This window comes from Pollicipes pollicipes, unplaced genomic scaffold (genome assembly GCF_011947565.3).
Source record: "Pollicipes pollicipes isolate AB1234 unplaced genomic scaffold, Ppol_2.1 Scaffold_7262;HRSCAF=8765_pilon_pilon_pilon, whole genome shotgun sequence".
Lineage (NCBI taxonomy): Eukaryota > Metazoa > Arthropoda > Thecostraca > Pollicipedomorpha > Pollicipedidae > Pollicipes > Pollicipes pollicipes.
The window spans coordinates 17,035,963-17,046,925 of NW_023597055.1; positions in this window are offsets into that span (position 1 = coordinate 17,035,963).

Sequence of the window (10,963 nt, forward strand, 5' to 3'; positions counted from 1 at the left end):
ATCTTAGAGGATGGCCCAGAAGGCCTCCCACCAATCAAATGACACGCCGCCAGAAGGTCGCAAATATGCAGCAAATGGTATACGTTGCCGCCGGGAAAACGTCGGGAGTTCGCGCCGGATTCTTCCGCGCAAGGACGCCGGAGGAATTCGGCCAGGCGCAACAGAACGGAAAACACTACACGATAACACGCGTAAGGAAAAGCCAAAATGACCTACACGGCCATCAACGTTGGCATTACGGGAAAACTCCACAGAATTGTCTGCTTCTTTTGCAACAACCTGCACGACGACATCTTGGATAACGGACGGAAACCTTGCGACCTGCTACTCCCCATACTAAACCTGTATAGCAGCGATCAACTGAGATTCAACATCGACAGCATCGCACATCTTATCTATGACGAAGTTGTGAGAGCAAACCGAGACCGACGGCACCACGTGCATTTGACGTACAACCTGGAGGCTCAGGAGCGCGCTAATGGGCACCTCACACGAAGCGGCGCGGTACCGGTGTCATAGCTACACTACGGCGGTACGTTTTTGCGACGTGCAAGATGATGCGCGGCGGGCGCGTAAGACTCAGTCAGCCATCATCAAATCGGCCAACCGATGCTACAGTGTGACCAGTTCCAGCGAAGACAGCCGACGAAGAAACGCAAGGCCTCCTACTCGGCGCCCAGTGAGAGCCGACATCCTGGGAGCCCTGGATGCAGCAGAACGACGCAGGCAGTGCGTTCTGTTTTTTCGTGTTGGTGATCAAAGACGCTTTCACAAAGTGGATAGAAGTATTTGCTGTCACTAAAACGATGGCCGCAATGGTTGCGAAGAAGATCACGAAAAGTTCTCACCAGGTTCTCGCAGTGCAGCGAATTCCTGACTGACCAAGGCGCGAACTTCAAGAGCGAGCAGGCAAAAGAGCTGTGTGTTACTGGGCGTGACAAAGCTAAGGACTATACCGTAACAGCCCGCGGACAGCGGACAAACTGAACGGTTCAACACCACGCTACCTGCAATCCTGCGTGCTCGCTGCTGCGATGGGCAGTGGGACGAGGCACTGCCTTGTGTAGCCTTGGCTCTAAACAGCTCTGTGCATTTGACGGCGGGGTATTCGGCGTATGAGCTGATGTTTGGCTTCCAGCGTGATGGATCGGTTGTCCATGAGCTGCAGGGACCTGGAGACTAGGCCGGTCGTTGTTTCAAGTCAGACGCAGGGCTCGCGCCACGCCATGATCGATTCTCCGACATGAGATGACCTCGCGGGTGGATCTCTGGTTCTCATGAACGTCTCAGGAAGGGAAAGGCGGTAGAGGGCAGGTACGAGATTCTAGGTGAAATTGGCATTAACGGTTAGAGTCGCTCTCACAAAACAGGAACAGTGCCCACAGGACGTTGTGGATGGTGCGACCCGGCAAAGACGTCACAAGGTATTCGTAAAGATGTTTACGAAACATTCCACACCCGGCCGGCATGAGGATCTCAGCCATGAAATCGTAGAGTCGCTGGTATCTGGAAGGCAGATCCTCTGGGACAAGGACGCTGCCTGGGCGACACCAGGAATGGGAAATCACCCTGGTTGACAACACAATGTCGTTTTTACCGTACGCTTTTATCCCTGTACCTGAATGATCCCGAACCTTCGCGTGGAACAGCCTGGCGCTTCGAAAGGGGGGGGGACGCAATATGAGGTCTGCGGCTGCGGTTCTTAAATATCCGCGATTGACGGACCGCCAGGGACCAGTGCTTCACCCCGACCATGCACCTATGCATGAAACCGCAGGGAACTGTGGGGCCGAAATTGCTTTAGAGTATGAAGAATGATGAATGCAGAGTGCGCTTAGAAAGGAAAGCGAATGCGTGGAAAAGAGTGCCAGTCGGTGACTTATAAGCCCCAGTGGGGGCAGCGGCAGTTCAGCATCGGGAGGGATAAATAAACCAAAATTACGACCCCAATCACCCAACGCTTGAAGCCTTAGGCACAGTGACGGGGTGATAGCGAGATGTTCGGCGGGGGTCGTGATAAGAGGGCCCTCCGTGGCCAGCGAGGCAGGTAAGACTGACCCTCGCAGTTGAGCGCATGCCTCTAAACCATGTGCCGCCCGAATTGCTACCGGCGTTACTGCGCCCCGTCTGAACTGTGCCTCCCTTGTTCCTGTGCACTGTCTGCGTTCGAGATCGCTTTTAACTTTCCAGCTGAGAGCAGGGGGTGCTACAAGTTGCGGGCTGTACTGGCCAGTCAGCTAGGAAGTGCACATGATTTCCCCTTCATTTCAGTAATATTTGATATTGATTATGAGGCATGGTCCGTGTATAAAACATGAAAGTTAAAATGGAAATGAAATGGGGTGCAACTCAGCCGCACAACAGCAGCCAAGCACAGCATGCAGTTAATGGCCCACCTAACTACTCTCAAGTGAAATCAGGTAAAGCCTTAAAAACGTCGGTTGTCAATCTTGCGTTTTCAGCGAGCTGTTCACCTACGGTTCTTAAACCGTTGCAACTCGGTTTACAGGTGTCATGTGTGTCGTCGGTGTTCTGTTCCTGCTGCTCTTGCCATGTTTTTCATGTGTTTGGCAGCAAGCTCAGTTTTGAATGACTTTAAAGTTGGGTCCTGACAAAAATAGTATTTTTGTTATTAATATTTTGACATGCAAAAGCCGCAGTGTAACCGACAGCCCACCCATAAGCCTACGGGTTCCTGCGGGTCAAGTGTTGGCAGGTTGACGGGCTGAAAAGCTACGCCTCTATCTGCCATGATCGAGCATTTAAACGCATATGGTCAGAATCAACTGATAGTCCTTTCAACCATACGTGGACTTGCTTGAAACGTTCCTCACTGCGCAGACTTAGCTTACCTGTAGCAGCTTCGTGACGTCAAAGGTTGCTGCGTGAAGGCGCAGAACATTTGGCAGCCAGTGAAGAACCAGTCACTGAGCGGGACCGCCTGGTTGTGGTTGGGACCTGTAAATTTACCTAGTTAAGACAGAAGCGAATGGACATATCTGACTGCATTTCAAGCGCCTCCAGGAACGTTTATTTGTCCATATAACAATATTGTGGAGAAAACATCAGTGGTGGTCATGCTTTCCCCGTCCTTTAGGCCCGCTTTTCACGTTTGTTTCGACATAGATGGCTCTCGACAGAAAGATACCCTGGCTGCGCCTTTGGGAAACGCAGGCATTTTCGAACAAGCAGCGTCAAGTTCATCCGGCCAGTAATTTCCCGCCTTCGGCGGCCATACACCAACAGTTTCTTAAACATACTATGGATCGTCGTTAGTCATCTGTGTAAACTTTCATCACCTTTCTAAACATCATCAACTTTCCCTCGGCGTAGCCATGCAGAGATGAGGCGAGTACCACTTCGATCACCAAACAGAAGCAAACCACCTTGTACTGGAAGAAGCTGAATGTTATAATTTCGCGCCACAAAACCAGAAACTACCACCCTGATCAGGCCAAAAAAGCGTGGCCCCTTTGTTCATTCCATAGCATATCACAGGCACAAAGACTAGACAACATCTACGGTGTTGATCTTGTGAGGAGGCCAACGGTCCGCACGCCGGCCACTCGCGATAAGCCTTCACCTCTCCCGGACGGGACTGATTTTCCCCCACATCGATGAGGTGGGGGATGAAAAGGCCACTTTTATTGCCACGACAAAAATACAACTGAAAGCGATAAAAGACAATGTTCAGGCTACCTACAAACAGACATATGCCTGTAATTCGGTCCCTAAATGAAATGGTATCACGGGATGATAAAATCCATAAATGTGACCTAAAAAATATCAGTGGAGTCCCCTCAGATCCAATGAGCTCAACCAGTGACCTTTGTGGTTAGCTCACCGTAATACTTTTTTGCGGAGATAAAATCCGCATTTTTCGAGGCGCGCAGGTCTGGCATCACATTCATCATGTCAAGTGTCAGTATCGTTATACGCTCTGAGGCCACGGAAACATATACCACACATTATGCGACCCTCAAAAGGTCATTTATGTACGAGGAGTGACCTTATCGCACATGGACCAAGCATTGCGAAACAACAACGTGCCAATCACCTCTCGTGCATCCATGCATATTACTCTATAGGAGTTAAAAACCGACAACACAAAGTCATGGAGTTCAAACAACTAAACCGACGATCGGCGACAATATGGCCTAGCAGGCTCTCGGTATTGAAGTCATAGCTCCGTGTACTGCAGTGACTTTTTCAAACCATGTCCCATGAATGTATCCTCAGCCATACCCAATTTCATGACGCAGTCGCACGCCACTTTGCCGGCGTAATTAAGGGAATCTTCCACACCTGTATGTGGTTTTGAAATTATATAACCATTAAAAAAACATTCCGGACACTTCTCTTTGGTTTCCGACCATGACGCCCACGAACATTTTCGAACTACTTCAAGGTCATCCTGGCAAGCAGAACGCCCTTAGACGTCACGTGAGTGTTGCCGTCTCATTTATCATGTACAGCTGAAGGCCACGGTAAAATAACATCGTTGAATTATTCGTGTCTGGCATACGTCAACACGGTGTCTGGGTTCAACAGACAGTTGGCTCTTAACCAATGTGATGTACTTCATGCCAGCTTCGAACGTGAATCACGTCTTGTGTTCCATTATACAGGAGTATGTGAATGCAAACCCGAGCATGTGAATGCAAGTGCGCAAAATGAAACCATGAATACATATTCAAGAACATCGATAGAAAGGGGCAGAGCACGCACAGGTGACGATGCTTGAGTTTTGCCGACAACGAACCAGGACAGCACGCACGACACCTCGAGAGGCAGAAGTACAATAAGAGAGCCGGCCATTTTGTTTTTAGGAGCAAGCCGCCTGGCGTAATCCTTCACGCTTATTCAAGTTACAAACATGAAAGCAATCTTGCAAGGTTTTGGTCAAAATAACCTCCTGAAGGTCAAACAAGGTCACTGAGCTCAAAGGAACAATAGTGACCTTTTGCTTAGAATAGGTAACTAGGTTCAATGAGGTTGCATGAGGAGGTGAGGAAACATTTATAACCAGTCTGGACTTTTTTATTTCATACCGTTGCCTAAGAACAGGTAACCACGAATGTCCCTCCCTCTATCCTAGCGACGCAATAAACACCAGAAAACATGAATCAAGCCGCGGCTCTCCCAGCTAGGGAGAGGAAACAACATTAAGGAGCAGGCGAGGTGGTGCAGACCCGGCAAGAATCGTGTTAAGCAATAAGCAAGGACAAATCATGCATGAGAAGATTAGGTAAGTTGTTCAGTGTGTTAGTGACGAACATATGTCTCATAGATAAGGCAGTAGTATTAACCTTATTCCTCGGAAAAAACAGGAATAGAGATATAGCTGGGTTGGTATTTCGCCAACAAGCCTAACTATATCTCTATTCTCCTGGTTTTTCCGAGGAATGAGGCTAATACGACTCATACATGAGAAGGCTTAAAACAGTCTTAGCCAAAGTCAGCTAATGACAGCCCACGACATTTTGGGCTGGTTTGACCCTATTGGACTAGAACGTAATGGCCTACGAACCTCAAGTCTCGACACGACTAATTCCACATACAGGCCGACCTAAACTGTGAATTTGATGTAGACCCCCCTCAGTTTTCTAGGCCTCAAGGGTCCAATTGATTCCCCCCCCCGCAATCGAGCGTGTGGCATTCAACCGGCCGCCCGGGCGCATGCTAAAAACGTAAGTGGCAGGACCGGGCCGCCGAAAAGCTACAACTTTCCTGTTACCGGCAGTTCATCTTGCTTCGGCCGCCGCTTCCTAGTAATCATGACAAAACTTCATTAAAACCATTGGGCTTATCAATGACCGTGACCATCAGTTCGGAGTTCTTCTGCTGACCGACAGTCATTGATTGCCGCATCAGTTCGGAAGTCTTCTGCTGACCAACAGTCATTGATTGCCGCTATACCAGGAGGCACTGGCTTAGCAGCATCAAGCAAACATTGGTTATATTGCCCAAACTCACGCCGGCAGGTGTTCTCATGGTGACATGTGGATGGCGGTGCCAAAATTTAAACAAAAATTAATTTAAATGTCAAGACATGCAAGTATAGAAACCGCTCCGAACTTGTGCTGCCACGTGTCATTGCCCGACATACAGTCCTACGTAAAGTGCTGCACGGAACACGTAAGCCAATCAGACAGATTACGATGACCTTGGACCAATGAGCTATCGACCCATGCGATACTAAACTTCATGCAACCTTGAGCCTTACTTACCTCTCTTATTAGCCTTTTACGTTACGAACCTTTCATACCCATACAAGGGGCAATATGAGGCGATATGTTTCATATGAGGCAGCCATCGACTGGTTGAGGAAAATTGCTATATTCGTTGTGATAAACACCGATCTCAGCTGGCAAATTTACTTCGCATGATATCCAGTATGAGCTATAGAAGCGCTTGGCGTAGCCCTGTGCTCTAAACAGCCCTTAGAAGTACACTGCACAGGGTGCCTGGACGTGATTGCCTCATGTTATATGTGTGTCATCATAGTCCCCCATATTTGTGGAAGGTAATCTTCTTGCGTAATACGCGGTATGGGTTCTCGTAACCTTCTCGTCCAGCGGCCTGTGTTTCGTGCAACCCTTAGCATAAGGCTGCGTATTTAGAGGTAGTGTCTCGACTTTACAAATATATAGCATTTTCTGCAGTCATAGGGCTTGGTTTTTGACTGATTTTTATCTGTCTGGTTGTACCCACGGGTACAGCTTGAAATATATTAGTCTTCTTAATACAACAAACATCCGCTTGATTTATTATTTTGCTAGTACTTGCAGACATATTACAGGCACTCCTTAGCGAAAGAAACCATGTCTTTCTGATTAAACTCCAACGATGATTTGCTATTTCAATGAACTAGACATTGATCAATACAAGTCAATTAGAAGCTTGAAGCATGGTGTAACTCAATCCTAATTGAACCTCAAAGCCTTTGCTGTATCCATTACATGTTCCGCCACTTTTTTCATTGGTGGAATAAATTTGCATGCACTGCTGTTCACAGTTAGGGTGGTAGAAGGCAAATGTGTCAGTTGCATACCTATGTATATACCGATGCATCTACTTTTGTGCTGGGATTGATATCCCTCATCACATCGTGAGTGCTGAGCGGCATTAGCACATCTCATTCACAAAATGCTGAAGACATTCTATGTTGACAGGACTAGGACAATGGTACTCAAACAAGATGCCACCGAATACATATGGGGTAAGTAACAGCCACAGATTGAATAACTTTTAACCTGTTTTTTCATCCCAAGTAACTCAGGTGGGGCCCTCTACTTTGATTGAGGGCTCTCTCCGTTTGGTCTCATTTGTGGCTGACTTTTCACTCCCATCGAGACTTGTACTGTTAACCTGCCCGTGCACTCTTGATTGCACGGGGTATTAATTTATAGTCTTGAATAATTCCCCTTTGCTCCCAGGGTCCTGTGCTTTGGCCGGGGCATCATAGGTCAGCCTGTCGAGGCACTACCGATCGTTTAGGGGCCCACCACGTGGGCCCACCACGTGGGCCCACCACGTGAGTTCTTTTTGCTTGCTCTGAGGACCTTTTACTTGTTGTTGGTCTGCTGCGGTACCCATGACCGCTCAGGTTCCGTCCCTATTGGCCTTGGTGCCTTCGCCTTTGAGCAGCACTCGAATACGCGCCAATAAATTTTTACACGCAATTGCCGAACGTAATTCGACATGTCTCCGCCGTCGTATGCGTCATTTCCACTGGCTCTTCAGTGTGTCACGCTCATTTGTATTTACTGCCAACCTTCACGGGATATTGTATGCGGCCAACCTACAGGGATATCTTACATATCTCTGTAGGGTGTAGACTCCCTCCCCGTAGCATTAGAAACTACGGTGATATCCGATATGAAAATCCCTACTTGGAATTCATTCCGCTTAGAAGTGAACCGAGTTGGCATCATCACGTCGCACCGGTGGACCATGAAACCGCCTATCTAACAGCGGCCGCCGTTGAGATTCGAACCAAGGCTCACCGAGTGTGAGACCAGAACTCTAACCATTCATCGACTGGAGACGCAGAGCCGGGGGCATACGGCATCACATTTTGCATACGGTACCATCATATGACACATTATATGAGAGGTAACGGCTAGTTACATCATGGGAAGTACATTGTGCAGCATTTTTTGGTGTTGGTGGCATATTACGACTCTGTTTGTGTCGTTTTAGAGATATGTCATGTATCCCATCGTTCGTGAGCCTCTGGAATGCGAACATTTTAATGTCACAAATTGCCACTTGGTGAAAAACTGTATATATGCAATGCACATATTTGTGCCAAATTTCAAGGTGATCGATGAAGCCTCCCATCCATTTAGCTGACATGCAATGTATATGTGTTTACACGTGCGAGGCTGTCATTTTCAAAGTTTGAATGCCTCTGGAAGGCGAACGTTTGAACGTCATGCTATAAAATTTGGTGGCTAGGTTTAACCATGTGAGGTGATTATTCGTGACGAATTTCAAAGCAATCAGAGGAGTCCGCGAATGTCTGAAAACCGACATCGAATGTGCCATTTCTGATTTGGACGTCACATTTTCATGCCGTACCGTCATATGACACATTATATGGAAGGCAACGGCTAATCGCATCATAGGAGATGCATTGTCCGGCATTCCTTGGTCTTGGTGGCATATTACGACGCTGTTTGTTTCTTTTTAGAGATAGAGATGGTGTGTGTGCACATATGTATACATGTACATATATTAAAGTACCTTCCGCTAGTTAATTAGGCACTGTAAAAAAAAACGCTGTACTGCAAACCACTTCCCGGAGACAGCTCACATGATGCAGCTTCCAGGGTGTCTTGGTTGCACGCAAAGACGGTTGGTGTCATAACCGTCAGTCGGGGTTTGAGTTGGTCGTTGGTTGATGGCTATTCCAGCACGGCCGTAACAGCCGTACCTTCCTCAAAACTGCACGCTCGATGCTTGTATTTAAACTTTTCTGCAAACACGCAAGTGACAAAATCGTGCATTCTTTGATGACGCTTGTAACAGTTCATCTACCGCCATAAAGTCTCAATGTGGCGGACGGGAGTGCGGCCGGCCGCGGCGGCGTTCGTGCTCTAGCCGACAGAAACCGGCGGTAATGACCTGTATAGCGCATGCAGCTTCCCTCAACAACGCCCAACATGTCCGCATCTTGTGGAGCAGGGCTTCCTTAAAAACGTCGTACCTGACGTCGCGTGCCTCCTCCCTCCTCGCAGCTCGCTGCTCGCCCCCGTTCTTACTCCTCTAATGAGGCCACCATGCTGTCCTGTCCATGCTGTCCCGACGGGAATAGGCGGCTTAGTGTCGGGCCGGACTCTGCTGGGTGGCCGAGGGTTTAGACCATTGTCGCCGACTCGATGCCACTCACATCGTACAGCTTTTCTTTTTCCTACTGGTTGTCGGATTTTCCGCTGCGTGCGCGCCCCGTTGAAATATCTCGCTATGGGCGCCAAATAACCCTGGCCGTCCGCCGCCCACAAGCCCCATTCATCATCAAACTGTCGTGGCCTTACAACAGAGTGGAGGGACTGTAGCAACCATCCGCAGCTGGCATCTGATTCGTGGCATCGCCGCGTGGTAGCGGTTAGCTGCCCCGCTGGCAGTACCAAGGTTGGCCGCCAGGCGGCGGCGGGTCGCTGCCGGGGGAGAGACTGCTCGTACATGGGGCATTGCCAGTAATTGGTGTAGCCGCACCCCCTCCAAAAAAAAGTGTGGCATCGCTGCAAAACCGTTGGAAGTGTCGCTTCCGGACTGGTGAGCGAGGCCCGTGCCAGCCCGGTGACCGCTGAGCTAGCCCGCTGATGGCTGGCCCGGAGGGCTGGTAGTGAGGAGCGAGAGTGGGCGTGGTGTTGACCGTACGAACACCGTTTGTCGCGATGGGCGGTGCGCTCGATATCTAAGTTATCCAGCGCCACGTTGTGGTTCTGACAATATGTTTTTTTAAGGGCACGGCATGGTTGCTTGTTATAACGTTGTTACGTGTCGATGGTATTATTGAGTCAGCCTGTGACAACACTTGAAGGCCAGCTGAGGCGGATTTCGTAGACGTCACACAGCAGCCCGCCGGCGCCTGGCAGCCTGTCACCGAGCTTCATCTCCGTCACGTGACCCGCACCTCCGTCACGTGACCCGTATACCTGCCGTGGCATGCAGCTGGATATCGCCTGCATTTCCACTCTGTCAGCTGGACCTCCGCCACCTGACCCGCATCTCCGTCACGTGGACTGCGGCATCTCGGTCATGTGACGCTCCTCGCACGTGTCGCTCCCGTGTGATGGTGCTCTGCTTATGACCGTTATGGGGCAATGTTTGTCCTGGGGGCAACGTCGTCGGTACGTTGTTTTGATCTGACGTCTGAACAGTCCGCTGGCGTTTCGTAACCGTGTCGAACCGAGCGGTGCTGGTAAACGTGTCGAACCGAGCGAGCGGTGTTGGTAACCGTGTCGAACCAAGCGGTGCTCGTAACCATGTCGAACCAAGCGGTGTTACCTTGTCGGACCAGCCGGCGCTGGTAACCGTGTCGAAGCAGGCGGTGCTGTGCTCGAGTACTTCGTGACGCGCGGTTGTTTTACGTTGAAAATGTCCACACATCGCATGGCCACGCCATTTCCCATGAAGTTATTATTTTGTCGTATGTGGAGCTTGTCAGGCGTGTGTGTTCTTCGTGGTATTTGTTCTGCTTTGTAATGCCAGCGTACGTTGCATCATGCTAATAAATAGACATGTTGCATTTTAGACACGTATGCGTTCTGACGTGTTGACAGTGGAACCGAGTGGCGATTTCGGACTGCACTCTGTGATGCACTAGAAGACTGGCGGTCGCGCCGGCGAGTCTTTCCAATAGAGATGGGACGCCGATATAGTGGTTAACGCGTGTGCAATAGCCGCGGCACGTCTGGGAAACCAGAGATACGGGGTTCGATTCCCCGCGGTA